Below are 15063 nucleotides of genomic sequence, written 5' to 3' on the forward strand. Positions count from 1 at the left end.
AAACCTATGAAACTGAGGAGCATTGTATCAGCTATTAAAAACACATTTTAAATTGATGCAGTTATAAAACTTCATTATATGAAAGACATGGGGCTACTTGAAACAGAGAAGTTGGCACATACTCCACGAGACAAAAAAGTTTGGGGACTCTGCTCTGCATGAACACGACAGTTGTCATGAAGAAGATGAGCACCAGAAATACATAAGATGCGACGTTTGTATTTCAAATAAGAGTCAATGAACCATAACGTCATTCACAAGAGAAAAAGTTTACTTTGAAATTATAATGTCCTGGAAAGGATGAGTCCCACATCTGATAACACCAAGAGATAGAATATCCTTTGTTTTACAAATTTGCTAAATAAAAGAGTGCTGAAATTATTTGTTCATTTTGGTTGCAAGAAATCTCAGTTATACTAAAAAAATTCTGTTCGAGATCGAAAAGCGTCCAAAGAATCTCGAGGAAACTCAGCTGAACCATCTTTGCGGTATATTGTGGTTCCATACAGGGATGCATAGTCTTAATGAACGTCATTAAGGTTATGTGAAAGAGAAAGCAGTAGATGATTCGTGGTCTGAGCTGTGTAGACGTACCACGACAAAGCACGTTGTTTGCGAAAATAGTCAGTACAGGTGGAGTACGTGGAAACTTACGATGTCCTGCCCTGTTTGTTCGTCTACGGGAGTTTTTTCATGTGACAGTTCTTTTACCTATGGCTAGGAGAAGAATTTTTTATCGAAAATCTGAAAAAATGAATATACCTAATCGCACTTCAAAGTGCATCGAGTCTCAGTATTTCAAGTACTGGTGATGGTGAATTCCGTTCACAACGTTCTCTGTAGTAAGTTACGTAATAAACATATTGTCAAAAACACCCAAATCGTTGTTAACAGTAACCATGACTCCTACCCCTGTCCTATCGATGATATTAGATACACTGAAAGTAAAATAAAAGTTCGCTATATCGGTGCATATTATTGTTGCATTAAATATTATGCTGGCCCATGCCTTTAACGATAGAAGTTTAAGAAGTACGTCAGGCTAGAAGACTGGATGCTGTTGGAACTGCTATGAGATTTGCAGACGGCATCCACTTGCACGCTGTGTATGAATTTAAAGTATGTGAATGTTTATTTAACTGCTGGCAATATAAATGTTCGCTATGTTGGTGCATGTTATTAGCTAGTTGTTATTAGTTAGTTCTGGTCCATGGAGTTACTGTTTTAAGTTTTAGAAATACGAAAGACTGGAAGATTTTATACTGTTGGAATGGCTATATGGATGGCGAACGGGAGCTGCTGCAAGTCTTTTGCGTATTTAAAGTGTGGATTGCAGGCTTAGGCTGAAGCAATAAAGTTTGTCAAAGTGCGGGATATATTTTTTGGCTGGTGATGGTAATTATTCATGAGATCTTGCCAGTTTGGTCTGGACAGAATGAAAGAGATTCTTCGATGTCAGGTCCGCAATTGGTATCTTGACCGACACTGTAAAGGAAGAAGAGAAATGATTTTGAATCTCAGCTAGGAAAGCGTCTAGGTCTTAATTAACACTGTTCCCAGGTGTTACAATTCGTGGCATCAACAACAACGACACGCTATTAAGGCATAATGTGCAAATAAATAAATAAATAACTTGCTGCTATTGACAGTATAAGAAAAAATTCTCCGTGTGTCTTTGGAACTCGGCAGTGAACCTTAAAATTAGGTCTGGTCCCTATAACCTCGGAAGACTTTTCTGAGTGACTAAGAATAAAACATCCTTCTGCGTGCATTTCTCAAGGACTACTTAAATAACTAGTTTCCTGAGGTATTTGGTGGGAAATTTATGGATGAATTTAGTGTCGCTCACCGATACCTCGTGACGGTCCTACCATAGCACGAATTTTGGCTAGTAGGTGTCAACATTACGTTGAATCAAAGGCTCTTCTTAAGTGTAGAGGTAGCCTCCTAGTCAACTCTATCCACGGAATACGGTGTATAACCATGTGTAAGGAGTATGTAACACCCGTAGACGGCTATTTACCATTATTGAAACTTTCATGTAGTGCATATTGATCAGAGACATAATTGGAGCAGCCTTCAACTGGCATAATAATATTCCTCTGGATACATTTGCAAGAAAATCACGTAATTTGTGTCGGAACAGATAAAGAGGCCTGAAGATATATATTTTTTCTTATTGCTTCCGACTGTGAACCAACTCTTAACAAATCAAGTGAATGTGAAAAGGTTTTATCATTTATAACGAGCAACACCAATGAAATTGATCAATAATTTTTTCTTATTATCAAACTCTCAGCACCATCAGAAATCAAAACCTTAACGGGTATCTCCTGCTACGAAGAATTCTGCTTCAAGAAGACGAGAGTCAAAGCTTTCATCATCTCCCTCCGAAATGCAATTCCTTTTATGCAGAACTGTAATCCAGATACCTGAGCATTGTATTTTTGTTGTCAGATGTAGATATTCCTTTCAGTCAAAAACTGTTATTAAGTTTAGAACAAGCCTTTGAGATACATTTATCGACCGAACTTGGAGTACCATGTGCAAGGGTTACTAGTGGATAACAGATATTTTTGGAAGTCATGATAGAAATGAACAGCTCGTAGCAATACACAGAGGTTTCCTGTATACAGCACATCCGAAGATTACTCCGGTGAGGCTATGAACAAACCCCACTACAAATTCCCTTTGCATTATTAGCTGAGATCATCCATTTATTAGAAACTACATTTATTTATGTAACTACTGCTGCTAATTTTAGCAATTAATATCACAGTTTCCTTATTAATCTACACGCTGCTGATTTTACAAAAAATAAAAATTTGCGGTCGATATTGTATCACCTCGCAATTCTACTATTGTTCACAGGAAAGTTCTTCTGTCACGGTATTTGTAGCCACACACATTGTCCCCTTGTGTCGTAATGGAAGAGACTATCATGACTCCGCCAAGTTGGCTCGCAGCTAATGAGTTTGCAGGGCTGTGCTGCAACACAGAACGCTTTCGGGCAAACTTCCCCCATTAGCGCTGTGGACTGAGCAGCATTGCTTTGCAGTAAGGCTGCAATACGGAAACGTACACTCGCCCCTCTGTACGCATGCGCACGGACCGACCAGGCATTGCGGTTACTACGCTCAACCCTCATTCGAGAGGATCTGTATTTTAACTGCTCTTACTGTACCAGTTAACTCAGCTTCGCATCTCTTTAGATCAAAAGTCTCTGCGATTCGAGATCAACACTTCTCACATTGATGCACATATTTGATTTCATGTGTAAATTTATGGAGGAAAACTACATTTCATGTTCCAAAAAATATATTCAGGTGCGGAAAAAAAATCTGGCCGAATTTGTAGAGCAGAAAGACAGCATCAAACAAAGAATTTTGAGTGCAGGAACTAGGGGTCGCAATTGCACGTTTTCGGTGCTGCAGGAACGTAATTGAAATCTGACATATGGAAGGAAGTCTTTGCCAAAATGAAGTTGTTGTTGTGGCCTTCAGTCCTGAGACTGGTTTGATGCAGCTCTCCATGCTACTCTATCCTGTGCAAGCTTTTTCATCTCCCAGTACCTACTGCAACCTACATCCTTCTGAATCTGCTTAGTGTATTCATCTCTTGGTCTCCCTCTACGATTTTTACCCTCCACGCGGCCCTCCAATACTAAATTGGTGATCCCTTGATGCCTCAGAACATGTCCTACCAACCGATCCCTTCTTCTGGTCAAATTGTGCCACAAACTTCTCTTCTCCCCAATCCTATTCAATACTTCCTCATTAGTTCTGTGATCTACCCATCTAATCTTCAGCATTCTTCTGTAGCACCACATTTCGAAAGCTTCTATTCTCTTCTTGTCCAAACTATTTATCGCCCATGTTTCACTTCCATAAATGGCTACACTCCATACGAATACTTTCAGAAATGACTTCCTGACACTTAAATCAATACTGGATGTTAACAAATTTCTCTTCTTCAGAAACGCTTTCCTTGCCATTGCCAGAATACATTTTATATCCGCTCTACTTCGACCATCATCAGTTATTTTGCTCCCCAAATAGCAAAACTCCTTTACTACTTTAAGTGCCTCATTTCCTAATCTAATTCCCTCAGCATCACCCGACTTAATTAGACTACATTTCATTATCCTTGTTTTGCTTTTGTTGATGTTCATCTTATCTCCTCCTTTCAAGACACTGTCCATTCCATTCAACTGCTCTTCCAAGTCCTTTGCTGTCTCTGACAGAATTACAATGTCATCGGCGAACCTCAAAGTTTTTATTTCTTCTCCATGAATTTTAATACCTACTCCAAATTTTTCTTTTGTTTCCTTTACTGCTTGCTCAATATACAGATTGAACAACATCGGGGAGAGGCTACAACCCTGTCTTACTCCCTTCCCAACCACTGCTTCCCTTTCATGTGCCTCGACTCTTATAACTGCCATCTGGTTTCTGTACAAATTGTAAATAGCCTTTCGCTCCCTGTAGTTTACCCCTGCCACCTTTAGAATTTGAAAGAGAGTATTCCAGTCAACATTGTCAAAAGCTTTCTCTAAGTCTACAAATGCTAGAAACGTAGGTTTGCCTTTCCTTAATCTTTCTTCTAAAATAAGTCGTAAGGTCAATATTGCCTCCCGTGTTCCAGTGTTTCTACGGAATCCAAACTGATCTTCCCCGAGGTTGGCTTCTACTAGTTTTTCCATTCGTCTGTAAAGAATTCGTGTTAGTATTTTGCAGCTGTGACTTATTAAACTGATAGTTCGGTAATTTTCACATCTGTCAACACCTGCTTTCTTTGGGGTGGAATTATTATATTCTTCTTGAAGTCTGAGGGTATTTCGCCTGTTTCATACATCTTGCTCACCAGATGGTACAGTTTTGTCGGGACTGGCTCTCCCAAGGCCGTCAGTAGTTCCAATGGAATGTTGTCTACTCCGGGGGCCTTGTTTCGACTCAGGTCTTTCAGTGCTCTGTCAAACTCTTCACGCAGTATCATATCTCCCATTTCATCTTCATCTACACCCTCTTCCATTTCCATAATATTGTCCTCAAGTACATCGCCCTGGTATAGACCCTCTATATACTCCTTCCACCTTCCTGCTTTCCCTTCTTTGCTTAGAACTGGGTTTCCATCGGAGCTCTTGATATTCATACAAGTCGTTCTTTTATCTCCAAAGGTCCCTTTAATTTTCCTGTAGGCAGTATCTATCTTACCCCTAGTGAGATAGGCCTCTACATCCTTACATTTGTCCTCTAGCCATCCCTGCTTAGCCATTTTGCACTTCCTGTCGATCTCATTTTTGAGACGTTTGTATTCCTTTTTGCCTGCTTCATTTACTGCATTTTTATATTTTCTCCTTATATCAATTAAATTCAATATTTCTTCTGTTACCCAAGGATTTCTACTAGCCCTCGTCTATTTACCTACTTGATCCTCTGCTGCCTTCGCTACTGCATCCGTCAAAGCTACCCATTCTTCTTCTACTGTATTTCTTTCCCCCATTCCTGTCAATTGTTCCCTTATGCTCTCCCTGAAACTCTGTACAAACTCTGGTTCTTTCAGTTTATCCAGGTCCCATCTCCTTAAATTCCCACCTTTTTGCAGTTTCTTCAGTTTTAATCTACAGCTCATAACCAATAGATTGTGGTCAGAGTCCACATCTGCCCCTGGAAATGTCTTACAATTTAAAACCTGGTTCCTAAATCTCTGTCTTACCGTTATATAATCTATCTGATACCTTTTAGTATTCCAGGGTTCTTCCATGTATACAACCTTCTTTCATGATTCTTAAACCAAGTGTTAGTTATGATTATGTTGTGCTCTGTGCAAAATTCTACCAGGCGGCTTCCTCTTTCATATCTTAGCTCCAATCCATATTCACCTACTATGTTTCCTTCTCTCCCTTTTCCTACACTCGAATTCCGTCACCCATGACTATTAAATTTTCGTCTCCCTTCACAATCTGAATAATTTCTTTTATTTCATCATACATTTCTTCAATTTCTTCGTCATTTGCAGAGCCAGTTGGCATATAAACTTGTACTACTGTAGTAGGTGTGGGCTTCGTATCTATCTTGGCCACAATAATGCGTTCACTATGCCGTTTGTAGTAGCTTACCCGCATTCCTATTTTCCTATTCATTATTAAACCTACTCCTGCATTACCCCTATTTGATTTTGTGTTTATAACCCTGTAGTCACATGACCAGAAGTCTTGTTCCTCCTGCCACCGAACTTCACTAATTCCCACTATATCTAACTTCAACCTATCCATTTCTCTTTTTAAATTTTCTAACCTACCTGCCCGATTAAGGGATCTGACATTCCACGCTCCGATCCGTAGAACGCCAGTTTTCTTTCTCCTGATAACGACATCCTCTTGAGTAGTCCCCGCCTGGAGATCCGAATGGGGGACTATTTTACCTCAGGAATATTTTACCCAAGAGGACGCCATCATCATTTAATCATACAGTAAAGCTGCATGCCCTCGGGAAAAGTTACGGCTGTAGTTTCCCCTTGCTTTCAGCCGTTCGCAGTACCAGCACAGCAAGGCCGTTTTGGGTATTATTACAAGGCCAGATCAGTCAATCATTCAGACTGTTGCCCTTGCAACTACTGAAAAGGCTGCTGCCCCTCTTCAGGAATCACACGTTTGTCCGGCCTCTCAACAGATACCCCTCCGTTGTGGTTGCACCTACGGTACGGCTATCTGTATCGCTGAGGGACGCAAGCCTCCCCACCAACGGCAAGGTTCATGGTTCATGGGGAGGGGGGGCAAAATGAAGTATAATTCACAAAATATGTATACGTAAACCAAATGATTGGGCTAACTAGTCGTCAAGATGAAAACAAGAAAAACTTACCGTTTCATACACGTGTATCAAAGAGATGATGTACTGTAAAGCACTTGTTTAGAAATACTTCAGTATGTCTTAAGAGGGTCAGAGTAAATAGAAAATAAGTATGCTCTTAAACACAGATTTGCCATCAATTAATTACTATAGGTATCTCATATCAAATGTTCAAACTGTCCATCGTTTTCAACTGGCATACTGCCGTAATTATTTAACAGTGACCCCTAGTTCCTACATTCAAGTGAATTTCTTCAATGCTGTATTTCTGGACAAAACCTTTGGTCAGATTGTTTTTCCATACCCTGTATTTCTCAAAGCATTGTTAAAGACAGAGAATGGATCACTTTGTACAGTATCTCACCACTCTCATTATGCTATCAACAAATCTTAATCTAACGAAACGGAAGCAGTATGTTAGCATCACCTCGTCGAAACGAAGACGTTCTATCGAACTACCATATATTACTGACATCTTCGAACACGCGAGTCAATACTGACCCTACGATTTATCTTAGAAGATAGATTAAGGAAGTGCAAACCGACGTTTGTAGCATTTGTAGACTAGAGAAAGTTTTTCACAGTGTTGACTGGAATACTCCCTTTCAAATACTGAAGGTAGCAGGGGTAAAGTACAGGGAGAGAAAGGCTATTTACAATTTGTACTGAAACCAGATGGCAGTTATAAGAGTCGAGGCCATAAAAGGGAAGTAGTGGTTGAGAAGGGAGTGAAACAGGGTTTTAGTCTGTCCCCGATATTATTTAGTCGGTGTATTGAATAAGCAGTAAAGGAAACAAAAGAAAAATTTGGAGAAGGAATTAAAATCCATGGAGAAGAAATAAGAACTTTCAGGTGTGCCGATGACATTGTAATTCTGTCAGAGACAGTAAAGGACCTGGAAGAGCAGTTGAACGGAACGGATAGTGTCTTGAAAGGAGGCTATAAGCTGAACATCAACGAAAGCAAAACGGGGATGATAGAAAGTAATCGAATTAAATCAGGTGGTGCTGAGGTAATGAGACACTTAATGTAGTAGACGAATTTTGCTATTTGGGGAGCGAAATTACTGATGATGGTCGAAGTAGAGAGGATGTAAAATTTAGACTGGCTATGGCAAAGAAAGTGTATCGGAAGAAGAGAAATTTGTTAACATCGAGTATAGATTTAAGTTTCAGAAAGTCTTTTCTGAAAGTATTTGTATGGAGTGTAACCATGTATGGAAGTGAAACGTGGACGATAAGAAGCTTGGACAAGAAGAGAATAGAAGCTTTCGAAATGTGGTACTACAGAGGAATGCTGAAGATTGGATGGGTAGATCACGTACCTAGTGAGGACGTCATGATAGTCCCTACCCCCTTTCTTTTCTCACTTTGCATTCGTCTTTTAATATAGGCACTTTCTCTGTTGCAGTGTGTCGTTTTACAGTAGTCCAGTATGACTGGAGTCAGCTGGATACATCTAGTGTTTCTTACACAGTGATACCATTCGTTGAAGCGGTTTCCTTTTGATACTAAAACTAGTTGCGGTTGAGTGTTCACACACAGGTGCTTAACACTTCCATATTTTGTAAAAAATCTGCAATGGTTACCTGAACCTTCGGGCTCTTTATAAGTTATATGACTTCAGTGACACCTTTTTTAACATCTCTCCTCTCCCTCTTTTCAACTAATTAATTAATATGTTAATACTGTTAATAATATGTACTAGTCAAATTACACACGCTGCTCCTTGCAGCTACATGCATATAGTACGTGCAGGAGTGCCAGCTACCGGAGGTGACTTACGGCTGGTGCGTCTACTCTTCAGCCATCGTGACTTACTTACGCTCTATAGTATCCGATGTCACCATTTATATTTATAACCAGATTATACAGATCTTTCAAATGGCATCCATATGTTGTTGCATCCAGAGTCATATATGCGATATTTTGAAAAGTTTTAAGATTAAGCTTTTCAACAGACGGCTACTAGTTTTACATAATGTATTTTAAATAGTGATTAAGTGGACGACATATACTAGACACAATCAACGACTCACAAATTGCCTATAGATAACGTAATTCTACGTATGTTTCACAAAAAAATTTTTTAAACGTTTCCAGTAATTTTGCTTATTGTAGTGTTATTATCCGTGTTCTACACACAATATTTTCCTTGTCGGTGGGTACAATATCTTCTGAAGAAGACAGTTATAAATCGTCGAAACAATAGTCGAGGTTTAATATAAATGTATTTAGCAAATAGGTGGCTATTATTTATAAGCCATTGAAGATCTTGAATGAAATGTCTTTAGTAAGCGGTGTGCCACACGATAAAAGTAGTTTTTATATCAGCAAATGTTTATTAAATTATGGATCTGGTAATTTAGGAGCTATAAGTGACTCTAAGATGAGGGAGTTACATGTAAATATCTAGGATCTCAAAGTAAATAGAGTTCTCAAGGGAATGAGTAATAATCTGTCAGTTGCTACTACAGCACATTTGGGACAGCTTAAATATGCAGGGAAGGTAAAATTTGTATTAACACAAGATTAGTTTTAAATGTGGATGTAAGTTCGAAGTAGTTAAATCTTAAATTATGTACTATGTTTTCACACTATTTATCATCTGCAGTCCTATACAGATGATTTAGTAATGATCTGTAAAAATGACAAAAGTCGTTATTGGTGTCACAGTTATAGTCTTACCAGTTTCATGACCGGCCAGTGTCTAAATATGGAAGTGACCTTGTGAGTCAAGTCGTCCTAGCAACATAACATTTTCAGCCAACTAGAGTCGAGGGAATGACTTGACAAATGATTAAGAGTCGTAAAGTAATGACAACAACAAAAGTGTAGCCAGAAGGACTGACACCAAAGATCTTGCCGAACATTTGCATCGCACATGTTGCGACTGCTCCAGTTTGTTGCATACCCGTAATTAACTTTTATTTTATTCTAAATCACTCATGGGATTTCCTCAGCTTATTTAGAAACGTCTTAGAGCTGCTATATCAGACACCAAATACGTTTTAGTACGCCACGGAAACCTTTTATGCTAATTGTACATATACCATTCCAAGAATTGTCCAGATATTTCGCTTTTAGTTTTAAAATATAATTTCACTGTCATTCCTGTACTGCTTCAGCAAACAGGGACTTTTTTAAACTCATCCTTTACTAGCCTTTCTTTTCTTTAGGAAATAATTAACGAATAGAATTGCACCAAATTCCTTAAGTACATAAAAGACCGTCTCATTTTAAATGCACAACTAGAAGCGTCTCATTCCACTAGTTTCAGTACGTAATTAATTCCTTCAAGAAACTTATTTGGCTACTGCCAGTGTCAAGTTGTATATAAATCACTAGATGTAAATTGTCACCAGTTATAAATTACAATTCTACAGCTACCTTATATTGTGTAACATTTCTGCATCTCTGAACTAATTCCTAGACTACAGATTTTTCCCATTTCATACGTTCAATAGCTCGTCACTCTCACTTCTACGTCTTTCCAGTTATTAAATGCAAATGGAATATCCCCTTCTTTTTCAGCCTAAAAATTTAGGTTGACTATTCAACTACAAAATAAACATTAGCTACTGGATTACAATACGCGACCGCCCAAAATTTTCGGATCGCTTGAAATTGTCAGTCTCTATTTTTCTTTTATATTTTGGTTGATTTCAATTTCAGTTCATTGAGCTTCATAGTCCCTTTACTTTCAACAACGTAGTTTCCTGTGTTACTTGTGCCTACTGCTTAAGAGTCATTAACATTGTCTAAAACATTTAACATGTATATTCCATTTTCTTGACTCCCCTTTCCCTTCTCACAAACGTTTCTTCTAAGGGTAACATTGCAGCTATTGGAGAAATACACTCCTGGAAATTGAAATAAGAACACCGTGAATTCATTGTCCCAGGAAGGGGAAACTATATTGACACATTCCTGGGGTCAGATACATGACATGATCACACTGACAGAACCACAGGCACATAGACACAGGCAACAGAGCATGCACAATGTCGGCACTAGTACAGTGTATATCCACCTTTCGCAGCAATGCAGGCTGCTATTCTCCCATGGAGACGATCGTAGAGATGCTGGATGTAGTCCTGTGGAACGGCTTGCCATGCCATTTCCACCTGGCGCCTCAGTTGGACCAGCGTTCGTGCTGGACGTGCAGACCGTGTGAGACGACGCTTCATCCAGTCCCAAACATGCTCAATGGGGGACAGATCCGGAGATCTTGCTGGCCAGGGTAGTTGACTTACACCTTCTAGAGCACGTTGGGTGGCACGGGATACATGCGGACGTGCATTGTCCTGTTGGAACAGCAAGTTCCCTTGCCGGTCTAGGAATGGTAGAACGATAGGTTCGATGACGGTTTGGATGTACCGTGCACTATTCAGTGTCCCCTCGACGATCACCAGTGGTGTATGGCCAGTGTAGGAGATCGCTCCCCACACCATGATGCCGGGTGTTGGCCCTGTGTGCCTCGGTCGTATGCAGTCCTGATTGTGGCGCTCACCTGCTCGGCGCCAAACACGCATACGACCATCATTGGCATCAAGGCAGAAGCGACTTTCATCGCTGAAGACGACACGTCTCCATTCGTCCCTCCATTCACGCCTGTCGCGACACCACTGGAGGCGGACTGCACGATGTTGGGGCGTGAGTGGAAGACGGGCTAACAGTGTGCGGGACCGTAGCCCAGCTTCATGGAGACGGTTGCGAATGGTCCTCGCCGATACCCCAGGGGCAACAGTGTCCCTAATTTGCTGGGAAGTGGCGGTGCGGTCCCCTACGGCACTGCGTAGGATCCTACAGTCTTGGCGTGCATCCGTACGTCGTTGCGGTCCGGTCCCAGGTCGACGGGCACGTGCACCTTCCGCCGACCTCTGGCGACAACATCGATGTACTGTGGAGACCTCACGCCCCACGTGTTGAGCAATTCGGCGGTACGTCCACCCGGCCTCCCGCATGCCCACTATACGCCCTCGCTCAAAGTCCGTCAACTGCACATACGGTTCACGTCCACGCTGTCGCGGCATGCTACCAGTGTTAAAGACTGCGATGGAGCTCCGTATGCCACGGCAAACTGGCTGACACTGACGGCGGCGGTGCACAAATGCTGCGCAGCTAGCGCCAATCGACGGCCAACACCGCGGTTCCTGGTGTGTCCGCTGTGCCGTGCGTGTGATCATTGCTTGTACAGCCCTCTCGCAGTGTCCGGAGCAAGTATGGTGGGTCTGACACACCGGCGTCAATGTGTTCTTTTTTCCATTTCCAGGAGTGTAGTAGATAATCCTCTTTATCACTCCACCCCACCCCCAATCACTCTCTGTTTACTTTAAATTGTTTTGGTATTTATTTATTAAGCACGGCTCAAGATTTATCCTTAGTGTACGGAGTACTGCAATGCAGTGGTAGCAAATGTGAAGAACTGTTACATATTTTTGATTCTAGAGGCAAACAGGGTAACCAGTGGACACGTGTAGCAGATTTTACAGATAAAAGTAAGTGAATGACATAGGCACTTTACTCAGCGCTACTGTGAATGTGGAGTCAAGGTAAGTGCTGTTGAGAAACAATTGAAAACGGCCACTTCTTTGTTTGAGGACTGGAGAAACCTGTAGTTCTATTTATGTAAGACAAATATTAAATTGAATCGCAAAAGATGGTCACAGTTATTCTTATGTACGTAATCGACAGCCCTAGAGAAATATTACTTATAGTTTAAGAAAGTCAGTAACACATTACAAATGCATCGCATCAAATACATTGTAGTCCCAGGATCACACTACTTTCAAATTATTGTGACAAAGGGAGAAAAGCAGAGCGAGAATGTTTCCAGACATTGAAAAAAATGTATATTTCAAGATATTATGGAAACTTCAGTAATGTAGAAGTAATCGGAAAATAATTTTTCTCAATGAAACGTATGTGCCACGTCGTTGCGGAAAAAATGCGTCGTATTAAGCACGATATTTTTTGACGGCGTGTAGACGCACGACTGTTTTTTGACCTGAAACTGTGACTATGTTCAATGATAATTTTCGTACATGTAAGAGAAACATAAGCTGTGGACAAGAAGTCTACCACTGTAGTTACGCTTAACTGTAAATCGTAGTGTAACACGCGTGACATGAGAGAGGCGTCAGTGATGCAAATTTAGGCGCTTACTAAATTGTAGTCACCCTCAAAGCATGATTAATTTATGTCTAAAAACGTACGTATTTGTTCTTTCTGCCATATTAAACTGCTCTTCCGTTATTATTGAATAGAACGGTTTTGAATGAACGTGATGTTTTCCCACAAACTCTGTATTTTTGTGAAGACATGATCCTTGTAACACTGCTGATTTCGGTCTAAATGGCAATTTTCGACTGTTCATTCAAAGCAAGGTACCAAATACAGGAAAGCGGCTGTGAATTCACGTGATGTTCTACTGTGCTACGATTTCTAATGGTTTACAAATGTTTGAGAGACAGTAGATAGTACATTGTGTGAGTGGATGGCACATCCTGTGAATCATTTAACAAAGCTACAGCGGTCTTTCTATCTTTGCTTAATGATAAACTTTGCCTTGTAAAGAAAGGCATCAAGTATATAACACATGTACGATGCTCAACAAGCGTTTTAAGAGTATTGTGAAGTGTGCCACAATTACTTATTTACAATATTTGTGTTGAGGTGGAATTGAGGAACAAAGACATCGAGCTAGAAAACCACATGATCACAACAAAACTAACCACCATCTACTGGAACATGATGTGGAGAAGACGACATGCTGTTGACCAAAACATCTACATAATGAAAAATATAAGCTACCTGAAGATGGGCATGGAAACCTGAAACTGGTTATGGAAGTCAAATAAAACATTCAAAAAGTATTGTTAGCTGTCTCCGTCATTCACAAGCTACTGATATAACATGTCCCGCATAACTGAGATACACACAGATAGTTATGCCAGTTAGCTCACTGTGTTCCCATCCACTTGCTCTGCACCTGTCAGCACACGCTAGCCTGTGCCACTCCTTGTGGTTATAACCTGTCTCCACTCACATTTATTCTACTTCTTCAGGTAAACTCTGTGAAGGCTGTCTGGCAGATGAGATGCTTCATTGTACTGAATAACAGCTTTGTGTGTGTGTGTGTGTGTGTGTGTGTGTGTGTGTGTGTGTCTCATATATTGCGGAAGGATGAGATATTCTACTCACCTCACAGAATGTCGCCATTATATCGGGTTATTTAGAAACATCCACCCAGGTAAAATGCTTTGTACAGTGCTTTTGGTACATGTGTGGGTGATTCAAACATGCTCCGAAAAGAATACGCTGACTGTGGGATGTTGTTGAAAGAGAGGCATTCCTTCTGTACAAAAGGTGGAGGAACTTTACACACGTCACTTGCTCCTGATGGAGTAACACAATGCGTGTCTGCCTAAATTGTTTTTAACAGCTCAACTGCTGCAATTTCAGCTCATTTATTTAGAAAATGTAACTGAATGAACATGAACACTCTTTTGCTGCATGAAGTACTGTATTACCATCAGTTATTCTCCACGAGTGATTCCTATGGTTTATTCTGACACCTTTAAAGTGAATTCTGTGACAGCAAAAAAAGTGGATATGTTACTAAAATCAATGAAATATCCAGCTAAACAAATGGAAACTCCCTCCCCAGGTATGATTCATACGATTGCTACAGCAAACATTACATCGAATGATCTCATGTCACATCACGTAAAGCGTGTATTCTTACGCTTTGAAAAGGAATATTGTGATGGCAAAGGTGCATATAACGGATCTAGTACTAAAATCAATAAAATATCCAACTAAATAAGTGTAAACTCATACCTGTAGTACGAATTAGGCTTGCTGCAATGAACATGAACCAAGAACATTGAATCTTGTGTTGAACGTACTACAAAATAACTCATTAACAACATCCAAAAGACCTTAAACATACATTCAACTAGCAGATTCTACAAACTATGGTGAGTAGCAGACTGTGCCAATAATGTAATGCTGTAGGGTCAAACAACACCAGAATAAACAATACTAAACGAACATTCCGGGGTGGATAGATGAGTTTTTCTCGTGTGTGGTGCCAGTGTGTCGTAGAAGGAACGAGATTTAATCCTCTCGTAAGCGAGCACCTACTAAAAAGCCACGGTAGCAGCGACTATGTTACATTATAAGTCATCCAGGCCTGATCCTACAG

The sequence above is a fragment of the Schistocerca piceifrons genome, chromosome 2 (assembly GCF_021461385.2).
Source record: "Schistocerca piceifrons isolate TAMUIC-IGC-003096 chromosome 2, iqSchPice1.1, whole genome shotgun sequence".
Lineage (NCBI taxonomy): Eukaryota > Metazoa > Arthropoda > Insecta > Orthoptera > Acrididae > Schistocerca > Schistocerca piceifrons.